This window comes from Lolium rigidum, chromosome 1 (assembly GCF_022539505.1).
Source record: "Lolium rigidum isolate FL_2022 chromosome 1, APGP_CSIRO_Lrig_0.1, whole genome shotgun sequence".
Classification (NCBI taxonomy): Eukaryota; Viridiplantae; Streptophyta; class Magnoliopsida; order Poales; family Poaceae; genus Lolium; species Lolium rigidum.
The window spans coordinates 57,074,232-57,086,883 of record NC_061508.1 but is presented as its reverse complement, the minus strand read 5'-3'; the positions used below and the strand labels follow the sequence as shown (position 1 = coordinate 57,086,883).

Genomic DNA, 12,652 nt, shown 5'->3' with positions numbered 1-12,652 from the left:
TGGTGCTCGTTCTCCCGATGAAGCTCAGCGCTCCACGGTTACACGATACATCCAAGGTGAACGACAGCAAGCGCACCAACATGATAAAGTCAGAGATTGGGCTGGTTCTATCTACCGGCCTGAACGAGTAGCAAGAACACGTCAATGAGCAAACATGGCGAGGCTGATCCTTGCGATTGGCACCAAAAATTTTATGAAGGGACATTACAAAACCTTTCATCAAACAAGCAACATGGAGGCCGATTCCAGCAATCGGCCAAAATTATCCTCACCCACCATTCTGCCTGGGTTCAACATGTTATCCAACAGAGCCGATACCATCAATTCTCTTGACAGAATCGGCTCGGGGGGGCACCCAGGTGGGTAGAACACGAGGATATGCAATGAAAGCGTCTCATCCTTTGGTGATGGGTATTGGAATATGGGGGCCGATGCACTAGTCGGCCGTAAAAAAAAAATTCTGAAAATTCGACAATTTTCGAGCACAGCCGATGCAGCAGACATCGACTTAAGGATATGGAAGCCGATGCGTGGCCATCGACTCAAGAGGAATAACTGTCACGGTCAGAGGGTCAATGGAGCACGAAGAGGGTTTTTAATGAAAGAACTCCTTAATGGAGTAGCCTAAGAGCTCGGATCCTCTCTTCAAGGACAAGACCAAGAGCAGCCTGGACGTGCAGATCAGGTCAAGGATGGATTGCATCAGGTCCACCAAAGGAAATGAGCCGATCTGGCCGGCAGGAACTGAAGAAACTCGGGGGTAGCTCACCTTGAAGGCTCTCTGCTTTGAGAAGCCGATTTATGTTCAAATCGGCTAGCTCTGCATAAGAAGCTCCCTCAGACATGATCGAGCCCAGGTCCATACAGCTCTGTTTTGCCTTGGCTAAGACTCGGGGGCAATGGGCCCGGTAGGTGCCTTGTTTTTAAGAGCCGATTGGAGTTACCTCGGCTGTCACTGCATCATGATCTTCTCAGGAAGAACTGGGAAGGAAAAGCCGTCGTCTGGTACGAGGTTTGGACCGTGCTGGTGCTGCAAGAAAAGGAAGAGACTGGTTTCTCAAATTAGCCGATGGATGGTCATCGGCCGCGGACCGCAAAACACCACGGTCGAGAAAAACAATAATAGCCCGATTCGTTACTATCGGTCTTGGTGTGGCAAGCGGGAGGATGGAAGTTGGATTAATGAAAGGAGAAATTGGAAGAACAATTCTCATTAATTCGAAGGAGCAGCTTTACAAGAAGAGCCGATGGCTCTCAAAAGAGGGATCTAGTGCCTAGTGCACTGCTACTGCTAGTCCTACTCTACTAGCCGTCGCTGTCCTCATCGTCGCCGTCGTCGAGGTCGTCGGCGCTGCTCCCGGGAAGCTCCTCGCCGCTGCTGCCCCAGCCGTCGGCTGGAGCCTCCTCCTCCTCCTCCTCGTCATCATCGTCCTCGCTATCCGCCCAGCCGCGGAAGCGCTTCGTCGGAGGATACCCAATGGAGGCGGAGGAATCATCTTCCTCCTCCTCATCTTCTTCTTCCTCGTCATCATCGTCGTCCTCGCTGTCCGCCCACATGCGGGAGCGCTTCTTCGGCGGGAGCCTGGCGGAGGGGGAGGCCTTGGTCCTCTCCGCTTCTCCTCCCTTCTTCTCCTTGTCCGAGGAGATGGGGTGCGCCCCGGAGCGGAGATCGTCCTCTTCTTTGTTCTTCGGCAACGGTTGGAGAGAGGTGCCTGAAGCGGAGGAGGAAGAGGAAGACATGGCTGCAGGAGAGAAGGGTTTTTTGGTTTGGTGAACAGAGCAGAGCAAGGCGATGGAGCGGTGAACCGTTTGGCACAGATAAATAAAGAGAGTGTAGTGGAGATTTAATGCCATGACGGTTCTCGAGGACGTGAGGCCGAAATTGACAATTCATACAGAGAAGCCCGGGAGGCGAGGCGTAATGATGGAAGATTCTGCGGCAGCTTCGCTCGCCACGATATGACCCGACGAAAGAAAGCGTAATGATTTTGGAAATGTCATTTCCAAAACCAGGGGGGCATGTGTTATCACCAGAATTTGACCGAGTCAGAGGTGGGCCGCGATCAAGATGGGCTTGGAAGATTACACATGGAAGATCTATGAAGCGGCCTTGCACGGAGAATTTGGGCTAGGTTGCCCGTGTATCTTTAATTATAGTAGATTGTATCTAGATTAAAAGTTAGAGTTTATCTCGTGCACGGTTTAGTGCACGCCCACATTAGAAAGTCCGCTGGACTATAAATATGTATCTAGGGTTTATGGAATAAACAACAACCAACGTTCAACCACAAACAAATCTCGGCGCATCGCCAACCCCTTCGTCTCGAGGGTTTCTACCGGTAGCGTCATGCTGCCTAGATCGCATCTTGCGATCTAGGCAGCACAAGCCTGCCTACGTTGTTCATGCGTTGCTCGTATCGAAGCCTTTTGATGGCGAGCAACGTAGTTATCTTAGACATGTTAGGGTTAGCATTGTTCTTCATATTACATGCTTTCGTAGTGCAGCCCTTGCATGTCTAGCCGCCCTTACACCTATCTTAGGTGTAGGGGCGGCACCCCGCTTGATCATAGTTTAGTAGATCTGGTCCGTTACGATTGCATCCTTGTTCTACAAGGATTAGTTTAATATCTGCAATAGTTAGGCCTTACAAGGGGTCGGAGGATCCAGCGGCGTGTAGGGTGGCGTTCGCTAGTCCTAGAACGGATGTTCCGGGGATCAACCTCGTGTTGGTTTTTAGGCCCTGTGTAGGATCGGCTTACGGTCACCGTGCGCGAGCGTGAGGCCCAATCCTGAGTAGGATGATCCGATTATGCGGTGAAAACCCTAAATCGTCGTAGATCTCATTAGCTTTACCTTGATCAAGCAGGACCACCATATATTCGGACACCCCGTCTGAATCATGGGTGGATCGGCTCTTTGAGCCGATTCACGGGATAACCCGAGAGCCGATCGAGGCTCGTATTTAACGTTTACGTGTGTGCCCCGCAGGAAACTAAGCGAGGCATCATCCACACCTTCCCGACCAGGTATAGGTCAGGTGGCACGCCCTTGTGATAAACATCGGCGCGTGCGACCAGGAGGCTTTGCGGGCCGTCGCTCTGAGGGACTGGGGCCAGCCGCAGCCCTAGTTGTTCCCGGCTCTACCGTGTTGCCCGTCTCTGCCCGCCAGGGGGTTTCTGACGTCAACACTATGCTAAGAAAGATGGGCACAATATATATATGAACAAGAAGTGATATCAAGATATGATAAATACTTCAAGCTCGATGGCTATCACAAAGGAAAGTAAGCTCGGGTATAGAAATAACCGAGGCACGCGGAGACGAAGATGTATTCCCGTGTTCTCTTCCTTTGCAAGAAGGTACGTCACGTTTGGAGAGGTGGGGATCCCACGAAGGATTTTCAAACGCCACGAAGGCTCACCTTCTTCTCCGAGCCTATCCCAAAAAGAAATAGCTCTTTCCTTATGGCTAGCTTTTCCACCACTCCGGAGATGGCAAGCTCCACAACCACTTCACAAGCTCCACGAAGGAGAAGCTCGGGCCCCTTCACAACCTTCCGCGAAGAGGTCACCGGGACATCAACCAAGCCAACTTGGAGGTCACCCTCCAAGAGTAACAAGCTCACGGTCTCTCACTCGAACTAATCGTGGTGGAGAGCTCAACAATATGCAACGATGCAAAGCAAGAACACCAAAGATGTTCAAATCCTTCACACTCAAATAATCTCACCAAAGCAACAAATGCTAGGATGGAATTAGAGAGGAAGAACAATAGAGGAAATCAACAAATCACTCCAAGATCTAGATTCTAAGAGTTCCCCTCACTTAGAAGAGGAATGGATTGGAGGAGGTTGTAGATCTACATCTCCTCTTTCAAATCCCCCAAGAATATGCAAGAATCATAGGAGGGAAGGGAGAGGAAGCAAGCTCAAGAAGGTCAATAATGGTGGTAAAAAATGTGCCTAAGAACCCTAAGAATAATGGGGAAGAAGACCCCTTTATAGCCCATCAAAATATGACCGTTTGGGGGCAAAATCGAGCCACCCGGCACTGGACCCGGCCTTGGCGAGATGGCTGCCGACCTACCTGGCAGCAGCACTCGGCATGCCGAGCCACACACCGAAACTGCGATAACTTTTGCATCCAGCCTCCGATTTCGATGATCTTGGGCTCGTTGGAATCACGACAACGAGCTCTACAAAATTATGCGTAGAAACATCATAGTCCAACCATTTAGTAAGAAACATAATATAAAAGGTTTTCCCTATCTATAAAACATCAAACCGGTAAAACCTCCAACCATGAAAATGCAATAGAAGATGCATACGAATTCCGTTTTCGATGAACTTGGGCTTGTTGTAAAGCTATCAACAAGCAAAAGAACCTCACACAGAGAAACACCAAGAAGTAATAGCAATATGCAAAGTATGCAAAGGGTTGAGATCCCTAAGACGATGTGATCAAGTTACCTAACCGAAAGCCCCTCTTGATAGTGCGGCTATCTATCCTATAACCCAGCCTCCCAACAACCACCTTGAGACCGGTAAAAGGAAAAACTAGCAAGGCCATAACTTTGCTTTGCACATCCCGCTTGATCTTGATGATAACTCTTCAAACTCCACTCAAGCCGAAATGCCTTATTTGATCATTATTGATTCGTGAAGACTCACAAATGATCCCCATACACCATGATGGGATTGCTCAATTAATGCACATCTTCACATGTCCATCATCACCAAATGGACGGCAAACTTCAAGCATATGATCCTCTTGAGATGCTCAACTTGAACTTGTCCAACTCAACCTTGATGACGATCACCACTTGATGTCATCCTCTCATGGACTATATGAGATCTCACTTTTGATGCATACCCATGGAAAGATACCATACCACGTGACTTCACGTGGCATATTCTTCATGCTTCATGTGTTGACCAAACTTTAATCTATTCTTCACTCTTTGTATTGATCAACCTTGTATATTCTCATGCTCTATCATACTACCTTGAGGTGTATATATAATTCTTCATTTGTTTGCATGCTCTAAATCTTAGTCAACCATAGCTCAACCTATGAGACTATCATGACACCGACATAGAGCCATACCTTGAATTCTTCACTTGGAATCAAGCACTCAAGATCTTGATTATCCATTGCTTATCACATCAGCTAGAGCATGGCTAATACTGAGTTCCACATAAGAGCTCTATCTTTATTTCTTCTTCTTGATCATATCACATATATGTCTTCAAATCGATGATCTTGATGCCAATACTCAAGGCATATCTTTATCTTCATGTCATCCATACTTGAATCCAACATATGGACTAATCGTGGGAGCATACCGCCTTCGATGAAGCAGGCCGCCATGGAATTTTATGTTCCTTCAATAAAGATGGGCATGAAGAGCATGACTAAAATCGATGCTCTTGATGCCCATCATTATTGAAGGAACAAAAAAGGGGAGAATCGTGGGAGCAACCGCCTCCGATGAAGCAGGTCGCCATGGACCAGACATATTGGTTCTGGCATAAGATTCACCTACAATCCTACTCCATCCCTCTACCTCGTTATCTTCATGGCCTTGAAGGAGAGAGGATAGAGAAAACTGAGAGGTGTATCCGGATCCAGAAGCCGATTTATTCGCTAGGGAGAAGATGAGGAAAAGCAAACCTACTACTACAGAAAACCGGGGCCCCTCCCACTCGACGCCGACCACCATGGCCGCTGGCGCCGGAGGGGAGAGAGGCCGACGATGGGATCCAGGGGGAGGGTCAAGGAAGAGGAGACCACACGGGTCTATTCGCCACACCACAGGGGCAAGTCTTGACGGGAGTAGACGCGTGTATTCATATCCCATTTTGAGGGCCTAAAACAAGGTAGTATAGGATTCCTCCAATTACCCGGACTTGAGATCTTGATCTATGGCACCTTTGATGTACATAGTAGCGTGACTTAGGCCAGAGGTAAATTTCAAGGAACCTGAATTACACGCTATCCCACGAGATATAAGGCTGATCTTGAGCTCCGTGGCCCATGTGGTGTAGTTGTGGCCATTGAGGGGCTAAGGTCTCAACAAAAGGCCATCTTTTACTTACCTGGGTGAGAGATTATTAATTTACACTTTGTAAACCAAAATCATCCTTGTTATGTTATAATGAAGTTGCAAAATTAATAAAAAAATCAAGAAGTTGGCCCAAAATCATTAATGTGAACAGAAAACGTCATGATACTTCTATATGTTATTATGTCCACAATGCATGGTATCATATGCTAGTATCATAATCTTGTTATATTAATTGATTTATAGAATCTCATTGCAAATATATGTACAAGATTTATTTGGCATTAAATTTTTCTAGTACTATGTGCTATGATACGGTATCTACCTATGATACTACTATCATCTCTCTCATCTTTAATTGCACTGCTATATCAGATTTTTGCATGCATGTGATGTATGATACTACCATTGTGGGTAGTCTTAATACTCCCGAAAGTTTCGGGTTCATTTCTCAGCACTAGGAACTTGACTATTCTTGTATGATACGTTGTAGTATCTTCTAATATTGACTTAATAGAATGTATAAGAGAGCACTTTTCAATTCACCATCATCCCAAAAACATCAATTTGAAAAACTCACTTTGAATTCTACATGACTTATTTCTCATATTAAACCCATAAGCTCAATTAAGATGAACAGATATTTAATTGCAAAAAATTACAATCTAATTCTAAGAGCATCTCCACCGGCGCACCCCAAATAGGCGCCGACAGGGGTGTCGGCACCTCCGTTTGGGGAGCGTCGGCACAACATCCTCCATTTGGGGGAGCTGCTCCCACACCGACGCCCCCAAATAGGCGGCCCCGATAGATAATTTGAATTTGAAATCTCAAACATAACCATAGAAATTCGAATAAGTCTATGAATAAGAAGTTTGGGCCAACACACGGCCACCAGATCGCCGTTTCCGGCGCAAAAAAGGCTTCCAAGCCACATGATCACATGATCAAATGAAGGAGGACACAGGCGGCGCAACCTCGACGACTTCCTCATCGGCGGCCGGCGACAGCTCCGCCGCTGCAACAGGATCCACGATCGTCGGGGGGGGGGGGGCATGAACATCGACGGTGCCGGGGCTGACATGAACGGGGACGGTGCCGGGGGAGACATGAACGGGGACAGTGACAGGGTAGACATGAACGGGGATGGTGCCGGGGGGAGACGCCGACGCAGCTCGCGCCGCCATCACCTCTTGGCCGATGCGCTCGCGGTACATCTCGTGCCATGCCCGCGCCAAGGGGTCCATCTTCTCCATGTCGGCCATCAAGATCTTCGATTCTTGAGACATTTTGGCCAACGATAGTTGCGTCGCTTCGTTGGTGGCCTTCATGGAAGCGGCGTGAGCTTCCATCTTCGCCGCCTCCACCCTCTCCCTCTCCAACTCGATCTTGGCGTCTTGCTTGTCGAGGATGGCCTTCCACACGACGGCGACTCTATCGGCGGCTTCCATTGTTCTCCACCGAGAAGGAGGTGATCATCTTCTCGATGGAGGCGTCCATGGCTGCCAAAACCGGCGCCGCATTCCTCGTCGGCCTTGGCCTTCTTGTTGCCAATGGGGAGCCCGGTGGAGGCGCCGGCTGGATCGACTGGCCCATCTTCCCCGTCCTTGAAGAAAATGGATAGGAGGTCGTCCCATTTCTTGCAACCTTGGAGCTTGTTGTAGCAATGCATAAACGGGAAGTCCTTGTCCTCGTTTTGGTGCTTGTACATGTCGAGGGCATCGCGCATCTACCAACATATGATGCTAAATAATGAAACAACATTGATCAACAATTCATATGCACCAACATTGATCAACAATTCATATGCAAATAAGATAGAGATCATACCCAATGGAACATCGTCTTGCCGCTCTCCTTCCGTGCCTTGATCTTCTCGTAGTAGCCGTGGAACTTGCTACACGCCGCCTTGATCAAGTTCCAACGGTGAGAGAGGGCGCCCTCGTTCCGGTTCATCTCCATGGTGGCGTAATCACCATAGTTCTTCTCGTTGAAACAATCGAGAATGCGCTTGTAGTACTTGCCCCCGGATTGGTTTGCGCCGGTGATGGGGCAAAAACTCACTTGCTTCCACGCCTCGATGAGGCATTCATCCTCCAAGGACCTCCACCTCGGACCATGTGTGCCAGCGGACCGCCGGCGCGTCCTCCTCACGCTGGCGCCGGTCACGGCGTCGATCAGCTCCTCCTGCACTTCCTCCTCACCTTCGTCCTCGTCGGCCTCTTCTTCGTAGTCGTCGACCGGGGGTTCGTAGGCATGGCCGCGTATGATGCCGTTCAGGATCTCCTCCCCGCCGGCAATCTACGCATAAAGTTGCAAACTTTTAGTCGCCGCCGGTGTCTACGATGCACACAACACATAGAAAGAAAGGAAACGAACCTCATCCTGCCCCATGGACACGCCGGACGTGCTGCCGAACACCTGCTGGGTGCGCGTGCCATCGTCGGGGAAGAGGTGGCGGGGAAGGCCGGTGCCGTCCGTCATGTGGCCCTCCGTGCGGCGCAGATCAGGCGAATCGTTCAGGTTAGGGAAGCGGAAGGCGCCGCTGCCCTGAGCCGTTGATTCCAGCGAGAACGGGTCGTTGTTGTCAACGGTAATGTCATTGTCGCTGAACTCAGGGGAGTAGCGAGCGCGACCGTCCAACTGCGAGATCGACGGTGCGTCCGCGGTGTACCCCGCGTAGTAACCCGGCGACGACGGGGAGCTCGAGATGCTGTTCAGACCGCCGGCCAAGCTCAGGCACGCTTCCGCAGAGGCCGCCGCTTTCGCTGCTTCGAGGGCGGCGATGCAGCACCTCCTACGGTCGGCCGTGATGAAGGCGCGGTGGTCCATCTCCATCTCCCAGTCCTCCTGCGACATGGTTGCCGGCTTCTCCTTCGCCATGACGGTGCGCGTTTTCGTCGGCGGCTTCGCTGCCTTCACCGGAGCCTTCCTCTTCAATGTCATGGCGCGACAACGAGAGTTTTTCGGGTTGAAAGCTCGATGGGAGATGGAGCGGCTGGCAGGAGAAATAAGCGACGGAGGGGACGAGGTTTTGGGGAAGAAAATGTTGTTGTGTGGCTGATAGGCAGCTCCCACACCCAAAATTTTCAGCCCCGTGATGCACCAGCGCGCTCGATTCGCGCCTTTGGCACGCTTCTATTGGGATCCAAAAATCGCTGGCACCGTTTGGAGCACGCCGGTCCGGTGCGATCGCTGGCACCGTTTGGAGCACGCCGGTCCGGTGCGAGCCCATTTTGGCTCCCGGCCTCCAAATTGCTATCAGGGCCGCTATCGGGGCGGGCGAGGGCAGGGCGCCGGTGGAGATGCTCTAACAGTAATTGTGCACCACCACATGTAAGAGCCTCCACTGGCCACCGCTCAGTAGAAGCAGCGTCACGCGCGACCACCGCTGCTGCGCTGGGAATACACTGGTGGCACGCCACCACCTCGTGCCTGCAGAGTGCAGACCCAGGGAGTCAGGTCGATTACAAGCCTGGAGGACGAGGAGCAATTAGCAATAGATGTATCTCCAGGAACAGATGCTTACAGAAAGAGAAGATGGTCATACCATACAGTCAGTCCGTATAGTCACTGCCTGCAACAGTTACAATCTAATCCTAACAGTAAATGTAACTACTATCTAGATCCATATATATACCACCTCCCTCCCATGAAACATGCCTAAGAATTATTAAAATTCAGATGTATCTAGTAGTATCTAGCGTGTATACATCTAAATTTAGACAACTCCCAGACATGTTCAATGGGGCAGAGGGAGTATTAAGTCAAGAATGTACATCACAATTACAAAGAATCAAATACAAGGTTGAGAATTTTACTTGAGTAAAAACAGTATGCTTGTACCACAAAACAAAAACTTAATCTTTGCTTCTCAAATCGCTCAGTTCTTCTAAATTAAACAGTCAATAATCTTCATGCATGCATGACAACCAACAGATGCTACACCACATGAAACTTGCTCACATCCTGCAAAAATGGCCGACAGAGTTACAGAATGATATATCACCGTGTACATTGCAGATGCAGATGGAAGACACAAGAGCACCAATATTCGTTAGCGAGAAAGGACGCATGACAATACAGAAATCAAGGATGCAGAAGAAAAAAGGCATCATAACATAGATCCATGAAAATTCAGCAATTTAAGGTTGCAAATGTAATCATATTGCAATTCAAGGTTGCAGATGCATCATATTGCAATTCAAGGTTGCAGATGTTCAAGGAATTCATAAGTCAGGATAAAGAGGCACATTCTTTCTATCTGCAAAGCCTTCATACTTGTTGCGTCAACATATTTGTTCCCTGGAGACCACTTGGCCAGCTCGGCAGAAGGAAATAAGGGCATCTCCAGCAGACTCCCCCAAAAGGGGAAAAACCCATGCAAGCAACCAAACACGCCCTTGATAGTCCAAGGCTCCAAGCATGAAAGAAACAGTGGTGGTCTGATGGCAGTAGCAAAAGGCTAATACAATTCGATGCACCAGAGTGCCCAAGAAGGCTTCAACAGAGAAACGCATTCAGATCTCTATTCTTATTTCTTAATAATCATCAGGCAGTTAGATCAGAATGTCACAATTACAAAGCACAAAAAATTCAATCGCAAATCTCAACATAAAATGAGAACATCAAAACTATTTCTACAAATTCATGCATCAGAAAATAGGAAACACAGAAAATATCAGAATTGCTCAAACTAAGATTGTGTGCACTGAAGCCTTCATACTTTTTGCATCTTCAAATGCTCTGTCCAGAGCCCAACTACGGCTAGCAATAGTGGAAGGAAATGTATATATATAGATGTATGCATGATCCAGTTTACTCCTAAGAGAAAATGGAAGACTAGCTTTGGATTAGAGGAAGTTGGATCCACTACAGCAGCCAAGCAAGCTTCAACAGAGCAGAGAATCATATTCAGATCCCAAATCTGTGAGCTTATTCAGATATCAATTCTGTGGGCAGGTAATCACAAGGCTGGCAAAGTACACAGCATTCATTTATATGATAAAGAGCAACTCTGATATTCTTACTTCATTCCCATGTCTACTATCTTGTCCAAAGATAAGTAGTTGAATTCACACACAAATTATATGTATAGGTACCAGTGAAAAATTAACACGATTGTTAAGAACACCCAGTAAATCAAGATATGATGATTTTACAGCGAAACAACAGGAAATGACCAATGGAAGGTGGGGAACATGATTCAAGTGGGGAAATCCATCAGATCTGCCAAAGCCTTCATAACTTTTGCTTCTACACATCCATTCCCGGAGCCCACTCAGCCTGCTATGTGCAAAATGTGTGTGTGTGTGTGCGTGCATGTTGTGGGGGTTTTGTAATTTACTCCTGAGAGAAACCCAGCGAAGAAACAAAGAAGGCTTCATAATCCTAGCACAGCGGCCAAGCAGGCTTCAACGGAGAAATGGATTAAGATCTCCGTTCTTTATGCTAATCATGAGGCTGGCAGTTCGGTTGATCCCCCTACATCGGAAAGTGCCCAAGATCAAGCACATCTCATGGCGAAATGCTCTAACTGTACTGAACAAAGTTACATAGCAGCTAAACCAAAAAAGAAATATAGTACAATAGGAGAAAGAGAAAAAAAAGATCGAAGAAAATGACAAGCAAAATGAAAAACGAGATTAGCATCAGAGATTCCCTTAGACGGATGCATCATTCGCGTCCCCGATTAAATCAGGAACGCTGCAGAGTCCCTGTCTTGCTTGTCGTCATATGCTAGTTATGTTCATGCCGATTTGTTGCGACGCACACACAATAGTCAGATTCAGATCATTCAGTTAGAGATTGAGAGAGTAAAGAAAACTTAGATTAGCATCAGAGATTCCCATAGACGGATGCATCATTTGCGTCCACGATTTGAATCGGAGCGCTGCAGAGTCCCTGTCTTGCTTGTCATCACACGCTATTGTACTAATTTCGTTCATATGGCAAATAAAAAGTACTTTCAGACACCAACCATGTTTATACACAGCAAACTAAATCTGTCAGATTCACAGACATTATTAATGTAAAAATACAGAAAAAACTGAAAAACAGGCAGACAAAAAAATGCACATAAACAAAGATGAGCAATGGAAACAATCTTATTCTAGCATCAGAGATTCCCATAGACGGATGCATCATTCGCGCTCCCGATTCGATTGAATGGGGGCGCTGCAGAGTCCCTGTCTTGCTTGTCGTCATGTGCTAATTTTGCTCGTGTGGTGAAATTTTGCAAGGAACGGGAAAAGGAGAAGTAAACGACGCACGATGCAAAAACACAAAGAAGAGCATGCAGAACGAACTGGGATTAGCTCCAGAGATCCCACTGAGTTCATCGTGCCTACGTCATCCCCGGATCTGGATCTAGGTGCGTGATTTGGGATGTGGGGAATCGTTGGAGGATAGAACCATTGCGGGCGATTTCCGGCTGAAGAGTGAGAACGGGAGAAGCTAGGGTTTGGTCAGGGGTATATAGTGGGAAAAGCTGGAAGCATCAATGGGCCGGGCTTCGTTTCGTAATGGCCTGCCTTTTCCGTGACCTATGTCCGGAGATGGTAGCTGAGGCCCGACGAGACCCAAATT

General features: G+C 48.1%; 1 long non-coding RNA gene and 3 pseudogenes across 1 annotated transcript; all 4 read right to left on the bottom strand.

The window, feature by feature from the left end:
* Window positions 1-9,810: 9,810 nt before the first annotated feature.
* Window positions 9,811-12,465, bottom strand: LOC124673522. Its single transcript, XR_006992766.1, has 2 exons — window positions 12,373-12,465; window positions 9,811-10,033 (listed from the first exon to the last, which is right to left on the bottom strand). It is a non-coding gene; the product is annotated as an uncharacterized LOC124673522 (long non-coding RNA).
* LOC124685536 lies at window positions 11,710-11,807 on the bottom strand (annotated as a pseudogene).
* LOC124685540 lies at window positions 11,897-11,994 on the bottom strand (annotated as a pseudogene).
* Window positions 12,177-12,278, bottom strand: LOC124685537 (annotated as a pseudogene).
* Window positions 12,466-12,652: the final 187 nt, after the last annotated feature.